Source organism: Trichosurus vulpecula, chromosome 2, assembly GCF_011100635.1.
Source record: "Trichosurus vulpecula isolate mTriVul1 chromosome 2, mTriVul1.pri, whole genome shotgun sequence".
NCBI lineage: Eukaryota > Metazoa > Chordata > Mammalia > Diprotodontia > Phalangeridae > Trichosurus > Trichosurus vulpecula.
Genome location: NC_050574.1, coordinates 17,091,550 through 17,104,868, shown reverse-complemented (window position 1 = coordinate 17,104,868; position 13,319 = coordinate 17,091,550).

Sequence of the window (13,319 nt, the reverse complement as noted above, 5' to 3'; positions counted from 1 at the left end):
AAGAGATGCAGGTCCTGGAAAGGAGTGTTAGAGGAGGCCAGAAAGATAGGTGAAGAAAGAGGAAAGAGTGACTTCATGAACCAAGGAAAGAGGGAGTTGGAGAGGAGAAGGAAGAGAGGAAGGGGGCAGTCATTGCAGAAAGGTGGGGAAGGCAGGGCCTAAGAAAAGGCCATCAGATTTGGCCCCTTTCAGAGCAGTCTTAGTGGGGGAATGGGCCTTCCAAGCAGATGGCAAGGGGTTGACCAGTGAGTTAAAGCTGAGGAAGTGGCAGGAGGGGCTTTGGAGCATGTTAGCAGGGAAAGAAAGGAGGGATAGAGGTCAATAGCTTGAGGGGTTGTGTTTTGTTTTGTTTTTAAAGGATGATGGGGACCTGAGCTTGTTTGTAGGAAGTGAGGAAATAGCCTGAAGACAGGGATGGGAACCAGCTCCTACGAGACAAGAGGGCGAAGATCTGGGACACAGGCAGAAGAGCTTCCCTTAACAACGAAAAGGCCCCTCCTTCTCTGAGGCAGGAGATGAGGAGGAGAAGATGGCGGATTCTGGGAGAGGGAGAGTAAAGGTATGCAGGAGAAGAGATTAGCCCGGTGATAGGAGGTGAGATCCCCTCCTGGGGAAGGGGCTGACAGAAGGAGGTACTGGGGCTTGGGGAGAGGAAAGGAGATGTGTCATTTCTAGGCTGAAAATCAAGGAAGAAGCCAGTGTTGGGTGATTCTATGGCTATGCCTGGGCTGCTGGGGCAGATGGTAAGTGTAGCTCATGGGAGAGGAGGCTATCATGAAGGTGTCAGAGGGTCCATCAGTAAGTCTATCGGAGTCCCCTGGCATGATGACAGAGAGAAAGAAGTATGGAGAGAAAGACTGCACGCCAGACACTGGACCCATAGGACTTGGAGCTGGAAGGAAGCTTCTAGGTACCCACAAAGTGAATAAATGACAGCAATAGTGTTCTGTACCCAACCACAGAGGGAGGCAGAGAATCTCAAAGACTGAGAGGCTTCTAAGGACACAAAGGAACCGATGCCCAGAGGGACAGAGGAAAGCAATGGGGCTCAGCATCTTTGCAGGGAGAAACAAATATGGCAGTGGAGAATGTAGGACAAGAGTAAAATCTCCTGCAGAATTCTAGAATGTGTTATGAAAGGGATGGTTTGTGACCTTGTAGAAGGAGAGGCGCTGGTCACTAAAGGGTCAAGATGTCTTCAATAGCAGGTCATGCCACAGTGACTATTCCTTTGTTGACAGGGTTACTAAGAAGGGAAAGAAGGGCACTCCATGGCAACAGTATGCCTCAAGTTCAGGGAAGTATTTGACAAAGTAGCCCATATCCTACGGGCAACGCAGAAGAGCCTCCTTAGGTGGAATCAGAAATTGCTGAATAGTGGGGCGCAAAGAGCTGCCCACAATGGATCATTGTCAACATGGAGGTAGGTCTCTAGGGGATGCCCCAGGGATCTGTCCTTGACCCCAAGATGCTTAACTTTGCTTGTCCTCTAGTGACTTAGATGCAGGCACGGGTGGAATTCTTATCCAATTTTAGGACGACACTAACCTGGGAGGCATGGTTACCACATTGGAGGGCAGAGTCAGATCTCAAATGGCTTATGATGCTCAGTAGAGATAAATGTAAAGTCCTGCATTTAGGTTCAAAAAATCAACTTCAGAAGTCCAGAGTGGATGAGGCATCCCTAGCAGCACATCCCAGGTCTTTCAGTGGGCCAAGACTTCAGGAAAGGTCTATAAAGCTATAGAACACGCAGTGCAGGGGGATCACAAGAGGGAAGGGCCGGAAGCGGGTACCCTCTGAGAAACCATGAAAGGAAGTGGAGGCATTGAGCCTGGAGAAGAGAAAACTCATGAGCAATGGGAGGGCTGCCTTCAAGTGTCTGAAGGGCTATTTTGTGGATGGGCACCATGTTGGTAGTACACCCAGAGGACAATAGGTAAAGGAGCACTATTAGGATGGCATTCAAGAACTCTTTAACAGTGAGTGCTCTCCCAGAGTGGAAGGTGCTGACTTGGAAGGGGACATATACACCACCTCGGGAGTCTTCTAAAACCCCCAAGGAGGGATTCTGCAGAGGGGATTTTCCTTCAGGGGCAGGTTGGTCCAGGAGCCCTGAGCAGTCCCTCCCAATGCTATGGTTCTCTGGGTACTTCTGTCTCCTTAGGCCTCATCCCCAGGAACTACTCAGTGACCAATCTCATCAAGATGGGCCTGGCTGCTGTGGTCCTTGCAGCCCTGGGAACCCTTCTGGCAGAGGACTGGTACAGCCAAAATCGGGCCAAGAAGGAGGCGGCGGTGGCTCTTGCCACAAAGCTGGCTGAGGCCAAGAAGAAGACATAATTTGGTTCAGTCTAGCCATAGCAAGCCCTGAGAAAGTGCAGGCAGGGAGACGGAGCCTTGCCTAACCTTGCCTGGGTGCCCACTGGCCCTCCTGGCCCTCTCTCTGTAACACTCTGTAACTCCTCCCTGTGCAAGCCATAAATCTTTTTCAAGCAAGATGTCAGAACCCTACCCTATACCAAACCGGGGTGCTCACCTCCCTCCCAGGGGTCACTTCCCCTTGGCCTGAACCCTGGCCCTACTCCTACAAAGAGGTACCTGTCTCTGGGCAAGGAAGGGCCCCACAAATCCACTCCATGTCAATGACCTTGAAGGATGCCTCCATCAGGCAGCAGTAGGGAAAACTGGAGTTAGAAGGCATGAGCTGAACCCTAGTGGGAAAGGCCCCTACTCCCCACATGCTCGAGTGAAGCTTTTTCCATTTTTTTCACTAGGATAGTAGTGGACATCCCTGACTAGTCTATGGGACACTAGGATTCCTTTCTTCTTCTGTGAGGACACCCAAGGACTTCTGCATGAAACACCGTCTCGAGTCCGCAGAGCTGGGTCAGAACCTAGGCTCTGTCCCTTATTATGGTGTGGCCCTACACCTCTGACTGCCTTGGTTTCTTCTCCTGTTGAATGATGAGGTTGGAGCCGATGCCCTCTGGGATCCGTCTCTACGTCCATGATCATGTGTTCTAAATTATAAGGGGATCACAGTCTTTGGGGTGGAAGGAGACTCATTCAGGGCTGAGAGCTGAATGATGATGTTAGTCTGGGGTCTTTCTAGCCTAGAGACTTGACGAATTTTCAGAAGATCCCTTCCCAGATCTGGGAGAAAGGAGGGAAGATGGAGGGTACCTTACAGGGACTGCCACCATGCCCTCTAAAGGCCAACTAGTGTGGCCAAGGCCCTGCCCTTACCCCAAGTGTATTCTTTTCATTCCCAGCTGTGGAACACACACACACACACACACACACACACACACACACACACTCCTTTGCCACTGGCCCACCGCCTGGAGTTAGGGACTGTGAAGGTCACCTATCTTACTAATCCTTGGTGGTGAGACCTGGTGTACCTGCCTCTTTGCCGGGTTTCTCCCTGGCTGCTATGGACCCAGCCCTGTCCTGTCCCCTTGGTCAGGCCAAGATGTCTGTGGGGTCTGAAATTTTTCCAGGCATTTCAAAGAAAGTCTCAGGAAAAGAAAAGGGATTGAGATCATGGCCTAGGGTGCCTCCCCTACCCCCAGCTGGGATGGGTCCTGGGGCAGGAGAAGCTAGAGAAAAGGGAGGTCCTTGTGGTCACTTGTCTGAGATTGTGGGCTTGACACTGGAGGGCCCAAGCCAGGAGCATGGGAGAGAAGCTGAGACTGCAGTCCCTGCCTTCACTTGTGCTGGGTCCTGCAGGCTCCCTGTGCCCAGCCAGGGACAGAACAAGGGCCCACCATCACCCCACAGCCACCTCCCCAGTGTCTCTAGACATGTCTCAGGGCTGGGCTGGAGGCAGGGAGAGGACCTGAGGAGAACCTTGGACAAGGAAGATCTCAGGCTTGCCCAGCTCTCTCCTAGCCCCAGCCCTTGCCCTCTGCCTCTCATCTTGGCCCAGGACAGAGGCTAGGAAGAGGGATGTAGGTGGGCCTCTCTGATTCTCATGGGCTCTTCTGCCAGGGCCAGGTCTGGGCCACAGGATCAGGGCACAAGAGGGTGGGCAGGTGGGTGCTCCCCTGAGCAGAACAGTAGACAATGAGTGGACTCTGGGAGGGGCTTTGGGGCCCAGAGCAAGGGATACTTCAGGCTCCAGCCCCCTTCCAAGGAGGCTCCCCATCCCTCCCTGCCTTAGAAGGTGGATGACAGGGGGAGAAGCAGGGAGGGAGCAGAAAGAGGGATAGACCAACATTCTTAAAGATGGCTTAGGAGCAAAAAGGAGAAGTCCATGATCTGAGAAACATCAGAGAAGGGGCCCTAGGGTGAGGCCACCCAGGCAGAGAATGGGCAGCAGCACCCCCTCCCCCCTACCAGCAGCTTTCTGCTTCTCCAGGAAAGCATCTATTCAACACTTCATTCAGAGGGTTAGGGTGGGCATGCACCATGGGCCTGGTACACCTGCCCTGAGGTGAGTCACTCCAGCTGGTAGATGCCTGGACCTGCCCCCTGGACCATGTGCTCAGCCAAGTGACTAGGGCAATCCAGGGGCCCTCTGACCATCAGCCTTGGTGGCCTGCAGTGGCCCTGGGGCTTGGCCTGAATGGCTCTGGGTTCAGGGGAGCAGATAACATTAGTGAGATTTTTAAGGGAGGATGTGAGTGGGGAAGGGGCCAATGGAGATGGCCTGGTGGGATTCTGTGGCCTTACTGTAACCAAATGTGGCTGTGTATTAGATGGTGAGCCAGTTATCTGGATGGTAGCATGGCATAGCAAACTAGTATTGAACTTCAAACCATCAGGTTCAAATCTCCAGGTTGACACATCCTCTCTGGACAGCCCTGAAACAATCAGTCCCTCCCCTGGGCCTTGGAATCCTCATCTGCAAAATGGGCATCATTATAGAATTGACCTGATGGCTTTGCTGCGAGACAGCCTGTAAGTTATTGACTTCAGGCCCACCTCATCACCCTTCACCATGGTGTCTTCCAGTCCACCAGGCTCTCTCCTAGCCCTGTTCCTGGACCTGAATGCCCTCGTTCCCCTGGAGAGGCTTCTGCTTCTTCAAGGAGGCCATGCCCTACTTACCTGTGGGTATTAGAGTTCTGTCTCTCCTGAAATTATTTTGCATTTACCAGCTTGTTTACTCCCCACCCAAGCATCCCGAGGAATGTAAACCCTTGGGGGTAGGAGCAATTTGGGTTCTATTTTTTCATTTCCCAGTGCCTAACAGGGTCCCTGACCAGTCAGTGCTTAATAAATGTTGGTTGAAAAATTCATCTGGAAGAATAAAAAGTCAAAGATATCAAGGGGATCAATGAAAAAAGAAGGTGAAGGAAGGTGGCCTAGCCATACCAGATCTCAAACTGTAATATAAAGCGGTAATTATTAAAGTAATCTGGTACTGGCTGAGAAATAGAGAGGTGGGTCAGAGGGATAGACTGGGTACACATTACATGATAGCAAGTGACCATAGTAATCTAGTATATGGTAAATTCAAAGATTCAAGCTTTTGGAACAAAAACTCATTATTTGACAAAAACTGCTGGGAAAAATAGAAAACAGTATGGCAGAAACTAGGTATAGACCAGCATGTCACACTGTCTACCAAGATAAGGTCAAAACGGGTACATAATTTACGTATAAAGGGTGATACCAGAAGCAAATTAGGAGACCAAGGAATAGTTTATTTGTCAGATCTATGGATAAGAGAAGAATTTAGGACTAAAGAAAATATAGAGAACATTACAAAATGTAAGATAATTTTGATTATGTAAAATTAAAGAGTTTTTGCACAAACAAAACCACTATGACCAAAATTAAAAGGGAAGCAGAAAACTGGGGGAAAATTTTTGCAACAAATATCTCTGATAAGGCTTCATTTCTCAAATATAGTGAACTGAGTCAAAATTATAAAAATATAAATTATTCCCCAATTTATAAATGGTCAAAGGATATGAACAGGCAGTTTTCAGAAAAAGAAATCAAAGCTATCTGTAGTCACATGAAAAAAATGTTCTAAATCACCACTGATTAGAGAAAGGCAAGTTACAACTACTCTGAGGTACTACCTCACACCTATCAGAGTGGCTAATATGACTAAAAAGGAGAATGATAAATGTTGAGGGGGATATGGGGAAAACTGGAACACTAATGCATTGTTGGTGGAATTGTGAACTGATCTAATCATTCTGGAGAGCAATTTGGAATTATGCCTAAAGGGCTGTAAAACTGTGCATACCCTTTGATCCAGCAATAGCACTTCCAGGTTTGTATCACAAAAAGGTGGGAGGGCAGAAGACCCAAATGTACAAAAATATTTATAGCAGCTCTTGTGGTGGTGGCTAAGAATTGGAAATCAAGAAGAGGCCCATCAATTGGGGAATGGCTGAACAAGCTGTGGTATATATTGTGATGGAATATTACTGTGTTATAAGAAATGACAAGCAGGCAGATTTCAGAAAAACCTGGAAAGACTTGTATGAACTGATGCTGAGTGAAGTGAGCAGAACCAGGTGAACGTTGTACATAGTAACAGCCACATTGTGCGATGACCGACTTTGAGAGACTTAGCTCTTCTCAGGAATACAATGATCCAAGAGAATCCCAAAGGAAGCCCAGGATCCACCTCCAGAGAAAGAACTGATACTATCTGAAGACAGACTGAAACATGCCATTTTTCACTTCTTTTTATTCGAGTCTTCTTGTACAAAATGACTAACATGGAAATGTTTTAGGTGATTGCACTTGTATAAATTGTATCGAATTACTTACCATCTCAGGGAGGGGAGAGGAGGAGGGGAGGGGAGGGGAGGGGAGGAAGAGAGGGAGGGATAGAATTTGGAACTCAAAACTTTAAAAAAATTGTTTAAAAATTGTTTTAACTGGAGAAAAAAAATTTTAAATGTTGAATTAAATTCTTACAGCCTCAGAATCAGAGAATCTCAATGCTGCCAGAACCTCAGGCAAAGCCAGTCCAGGCTGGGCCTAAGCCTGGACATCCAGCCCTGCCTGAAGATTCTCAGTGAAGAGGAATGCGCTCTCTTCCTAGGCATCTGCTTCCTCTTTGGGATGACTCATTACAAGGAAAGGGAAAGCATTTATTGATCACCCACTGGGTTCTAGGCCGCACATGTGCTAAGCACTTTATAATTATCTCATGTGATCCTCACAACTACTCTGGGAAGTAGGTGCTATGATTATTTTACAGATGGGTAAACTGAGGCAGACAAAGATGAAGCAGCTTGCGCAGGGCCCCACAGCCAGTGAGTATCCAAGGCCCGATTGGAACGTAGGATCTCCTGACTCCGGGCCCAGCACTTTTCCTCGGCTCCACACTCTGACTACACTGGCTTGGCCTTCCTTCACTCCCCACCCCTGCCCTGCCTCTGACCCTCCTTCCTTGTTGCTGTTCTCCAAGCACTAGCCTGGCTACCCTCACCTCCTTCAGCCACTCATCAAGGCCCCTCCCCTTCCTGGGTTGGCTGCGGTCCTCAGGATAATATCTAGCTTGTCAGAGCCATTCTCGTACTCTGGTGCCCAGAACTGAGGCGGTCTGACGAGGGCAGAGCACAGAGATCCCAGGCCTGGAAGCCGTGCCCTCTCTTCCTGCAGCCCCAAATAATAATAATATTGATGATAGCTAACTTTACATAGCACCTACCACGTGACAGGCACTGTGCCAAATGCATCCTCACAATCATCCGGGGAGATAGGTGCTATTATCATGTCCATTTTGCAGCTGAGGAAACTGAGGCAGAGGCTAAGTGACTTGTCCGGAGGCATGTAGCTAGTAAATGTCTGAGGCAGCATTTGAACTCAGGTCTTCCTGACTACAGGCTCTATCCACAGTGCCCCTACCTGCCCTAGGTTTAAATATCAACCTTCAGCGCCAACCTGGTATTGATCCTGAAGGTAATGGGGAGCCAGGGCAGATTCCTGAGCAGGGGAGGAATGTGGTCAGACCCTCATTCTCTGAACACTAATTTGCCAGCTGTGCGGAGGGTGACTGGAGAGGGGATGAGGACAGGAAGCAGGGAGACCACTTGGAGCCTATTCAGCGCATTGATTCTACTGAACAAGTCTTTATTCAGTGTTGGCTGTTCGCCAGGCACCATACTGAGTGCTGGAGAGAGAGACAAATATATCTCTCTGCCCGGGAAGTGCTTCTTGTTCTTGCAGCTGTCCAGACAAGAGGTGCCAGGGGCCTGACATGGGATGGCGGCTGCGTGAGTGACCCTGAGGTCACAGAGGTCTTCTAAGCCAAGCCCCTGATTGTACTGTCAAGAAAATGAGGCCCAGGCAGGCCAAGTGACTTGTTCAAGATCCTATGGGTAGTGAGTGACTTCTCCAGGACTGGCCCATGCCCCACTGCCTCTAAAACCAGGGCTCTGTCTGTTGTGTCCTCAGAGAGGGGGACAGAAGTCCGGGTGGAAATGATATCATCAACTGGTTGGAGTGGGGGCCTGAGGAAGAGGGAGAGTGGAGGCTAACTCTGAGGTCAGGGACCCAAGTGACCATCCATGACCAAAACGGGGCCGTTTGGAGGAGGGGGCAGGTGGGAGCAGTGATAACAGGTCTGCTTTGGACAGGCTGAGTTCAGGATGCTCATGAGACACCACGTGAAGATGCCAGCCTCCCACTGGCGATGTGAGACTAGAGGTTAAGGCTAGCTACCTAGGTCTGGGAGTCATTTTCATAGAGATGATCACTGAGCCCATGTGAAGTGATGCGATCACCAAGCCAGATCATAAGTGGGAGCAGAGGGCCCAGTTCAGGACCATGGTCAGTGGGGCTCAATACTGGTGATAAGCCATCATAGGAGACATCAAGAAGAGGTTAGAAAGGGAGGAGGAAAATGAGGGAACCAGTGGTGTCAGGGAAGCCCAGGGCCATGGAAAATCCTCCCTCTTTAAACAAATGATTCCGAGAAACCCAGTCATATTAAACCCCAGAGGCCCCCATCTTCCCCAGGGATCACCACAGGGCTTGACTATCCCAGAGACAGAATATGGAGCTATGGAAATTCTTGCTGCCCTTAGTGGCTCCTGGGTTTAAGCTTGGGGGTAGGAGGTGGATAGAGGGACCTGAAGCTCATCCTCCTCCCCTCCCCCAGCTCAGGAAGAAGGCAGAGACACCCCTTCCCCAGTTCTGTCCCTGGTTCCTAAGTGGAGTCCTCTTCTTTGAGTTCTCCAGGCTGAGACTGGATTCCCAGGGACCCAGAGCCAGTTCTATGAGAAAGAGAGGAGAGACAGTTACCTAAAAGACAGAGAGGACAGAAGATGCCATCGTGGGATGGAGAGAGCTCAGGACTGGGGTCCTTCCCCTCCATGGTCACCACCAGAATCATGGGTCATGGCACTAGGACAAAGCCAGCCACAGTGACCTCCAGTGACAGCTGTTAGGGCTGCCAGGAAGTAGCCCAAGACTGCTAGGTCTTCTCTTGCTCTCTCCTTACCAGTCATGGACACCACCTTTTTAGTGGTCATTATCTTTCATTTGCCTTCATCTGCCTGAGGGCCAGAGGACCTCCAGGAATGCAGGACTAGAACCTTCTGGCAATATTCTAGAATGTGTTCTGAAAGAGATGGTTTGTGAGAAGGTATAAAGGGGGAGGGCTCATCACTAAGGGCCAGGATGGAGGTATCAACAGGCCCCTCCAGCCTCACCTCATCTCCCTTTTTGACAGGGTTGTTGGGATGATGCCCTAGACTTGGCATCCCTGGAGATCAGGAAAGCATTTGATCAGGTGCCTCATTGTCTCCTGTAGGCAAGGTGGGAAAAGGTGGTCCAGACCATGATGCAGCCACATGGACTCGGGAGGAACTGTTGACCAGACCTGAAAAGTGTTCAGAAATGGGTCCATGACAGCTTCGAGGCAATCTCTGGCACAGTACCCCAGTGATCTTCATTGGTCCTAACATTTTCATCAATGACTTGGCTAGAAGGTATTTTTTTCTCAAGCTCATGGCTGACACAAGACATGGAGGGATGCTAATGTTTGGGATGACAGACACAAGACCCAAAAAGGTCTTGACAGGAAAATGATTTGTTTTATGAAGTTTGGATTCAGTCAAAGGGCTGCACTTGAGGACCTAGATGGCCACAGGTGGCTTTGAGGTTGCAGGTTCTCCAGCTCTGGAAATGATGAGCTGTCTTTAAGAAGATTGGGAAGCTGGGAGAGGGAAGGGGATCCAGACCTGTAATTCCCCTGGGGTGGAGAACTCACAGGGTGAAAATTCCAGTGGTGCTGACTTGCAACTGGTGACTTACAATCTCACAGAGTTGCCTAGGGAACAGTGAGGTTGTTGGGCTTGCTACAGACACATAGCCAGTGAGTAAGTGCCAAGAACAAGAGTTAAACCCAGGTCTTTCTGGTTCCATAATTATCCCTCCAGCCGATTGTGGTGTTATTGAGAAATAACTACCCAGGGTGACCCATGGTATATACTCCAATGACCAAAGCAAATACATCAGTTTAAAAAGTCAGCTTGACAATGGAGGGGTGGGGAATGTTGCTGGATGCTTGCTCCTTTTGGGGGGGGATAGATCTGGGGTTTCTGGTGGACCACAAGCTCAAAATGCATCAGGAGAGTGGCAGGGCTGCTAAGACGATGTTAGGGCTGTGTCCCAAACAATGGGGATAGTCCTGGGTGGGTGCCCTGATCTGACTACAGCCAGAGGACTTTGTTCAGGTCTGGATGCCAGAATGACCAGGATGGTAAAAGGATTTGTGTTAAATGGCAATTGTTTGAAGGAAATGGGGATATCTGACCCAAGAAGAGAAGCTGGGGTGGAGGGCAGGGAGGACATGATAGCTGTCTCTGAGCATTTGAAGGATGCATGAAGGAGGGATGAGATAAGAGGGCAGAGCTAGGAGAGCATCCTGAGGGCTGCCCAAGTCTGGGATGGGCCACCTGCGGGGCTGGCAGGTCCTCCAAGAGAGGGCAGCAGATAGCTGATATCCAGGGCCCACAGCTGCTCCTGCAGTCTTTTGTAACTGCCTTGTGTTCCTTGTTCTCCCCAGACTTAAATCCGGACAATCCCACGCTCGGCCACCTCCTCCGTGTTGGTCTGTCTTCTCTGGTTCTCGTGGCATTGGGGATTTTGATGGCCGAGGACTGGTGCAGACAGAAGGAATCTGAGTGGGATCCAGGAGACATCCTGTGTAAGAAGCCAAGCTATTCCGATGTCAGGACGAAGTTCGGTTTCTGCTAGCTGTGGGAGGTCTTGAGGAAACTCTTCTACCATCTCCAGGCATAGAAAAAGGGAAGGGATGTAAACCCTGGGGGCCACCAGCTGTCTTCCCCAATGACACTCTGTAACCCCTCCTCTTTTAGGTCATAAATCTTTCATCGAAGCTCAAGTGACTAACACTCACCTGTCCACTTCATTGGTCCCCCAGACCAGGGACTTGCCTCCTTCCCAGGGTTCTATGAGCTGAGTTCAGCTGTCTCTCCCTTCCTGTCCCCCCCAATCCCACTCCTGCCTGCTCTCCACCCCCAGACCCTCTCCCTACATCAGGCTTCCCAGCTTCCCAGGAAGACCCTTCCCATGGCCATGACTCGATCCCCATGAGCCCAGACAGTGGCAGTGACACAGAGATAATGAGCAAAGTATCCACAGTAGACGGGCAATATCTACCCAGAGACTGCAGACACTTCCCCCACCCCCACTCTGTCCAGTTCTGCCCATTTCTAGCACAAATTCTTGGCTCCTGGACCCCTCAGACCCCGCTCTGGATCCTGCTGCCTCCTTTCCCAGCAACCTGCCCATTAGCATGGTCCCCTGTGAAGGCCACATCAGCCAGCAAGTGCTGATTAAGAATCTACCACATGTCAGCCACAGTGCTCAGTACAAGGGACAGAAAGGTAAAAGGGAAATGGTCCCTCCCCTCAAGTAGCTTATATTCTATGGGAGAGAAACACCACGAACACCCAGAGAAGTCAACGCAAAATATATACAAAGTAGTTGGGAGAGGGAGCCCTAATGACTGGGTGGGTGGGTGGGGATCAGGAAATACTTTGGATGGGTAAGCCAAGCCTTGGAGAAATCCCCAAGTATTTATTAAGCATCTACTGTATACAGTGTATCAAGAGTCAGGTAGAGACAAAAGATCAGCCATGGAGCCTGGAAAGGCTGGGTTCAAATCTTGCTATGTGGCTGAGCAAGTCTCTTTACTCACCCCAGACAAGACCTTAAATTATGGAGGAGTAACCCATGTTTGGAGGAGGGTTTTCTTACTCTCAGGGCCCCCTATACCCATTCAGTCCTAGATCTGGACCAAGAACAAGGCACAGGGCAGCAGAGATACAAAGTAGCCCCTTCCCTCAAGGAGTCCACATACTGGGTGCTCCTTGGAAAGGGTCCAGCATGGCTGCCCCATTGCCAACAGCCATCCCCAGGCCCTCGCCTTCCTGGCTCCCAAGCTCCATTCCCCCCTCCAGCCAGCCAGCCCTGCTCTTGGAAGGACCCCTTCCACTAAGCTTTTGTCTGCCCCTGGCCCACCAGTAGGACACACCCTGAGAAGGACCCCTTCTTTTTGTAGACCTGAACTACATGGAGGTTTCTCAAGAAATTTCCCAGCATTTATAGGAAAGAGTCCAAAAGGATAAGTCCCTTTCTAAAGAGCTCCAGAACCATGGAGCAACCGAATTTAAGCATCTTGTCCCAGGACCTCTTCGTGTGGTCACCTGGCCCCTTTTGGGGTCTCAGGCTGAGCCTTCACCAAGGCTGTGATGCATCATTATGCTCATAGAGTGAGACCAAGGGAACATCCCAAGGGCAGGAGTACATTAGACATGTAACTGAGGGAACCAGAAAACATAGTCACAAAGGTTTGAGACATGTAGCCACATACCCGCCCTAAAGACTGTTCTGAAAATTGCCCTAGTGGTCTATGAAGTAAAATGACATCCAGGATTCGAAAGGGAGAGATGCTGTAATGAGGAGGGACTTGGGGCTTGACTGCCTTGGCAAGATTCTTCGATCCTGTGTGGGCAGCTGTTATTGGAACTGGGCATGCCTCCATCCAGAGGCCACCCTCAGTTTTCAGCCTATGCAGCTATGTCCATCTGGTAACAATAAATGGCAACGATAGACAGTCATCCGAGTGGTCATTCTCACCAACCAATGCCAAGTGGGTCCTCCCTGGATCTCATTCAGCTGCCATGTTGGAGCCTGATACAGATACAACATCCATCCATCTTGCCCCAGCACTGACCCCACCTGACCACCGTGATTGTCCTCCTAGAGCAGTTAAGATCCAGTCACAGTAAATGTCCATCTTGTCTAACCCACATCTAAGTAGGAACCACCTCTACAATACACCCAAGTATTCACCCAGCATC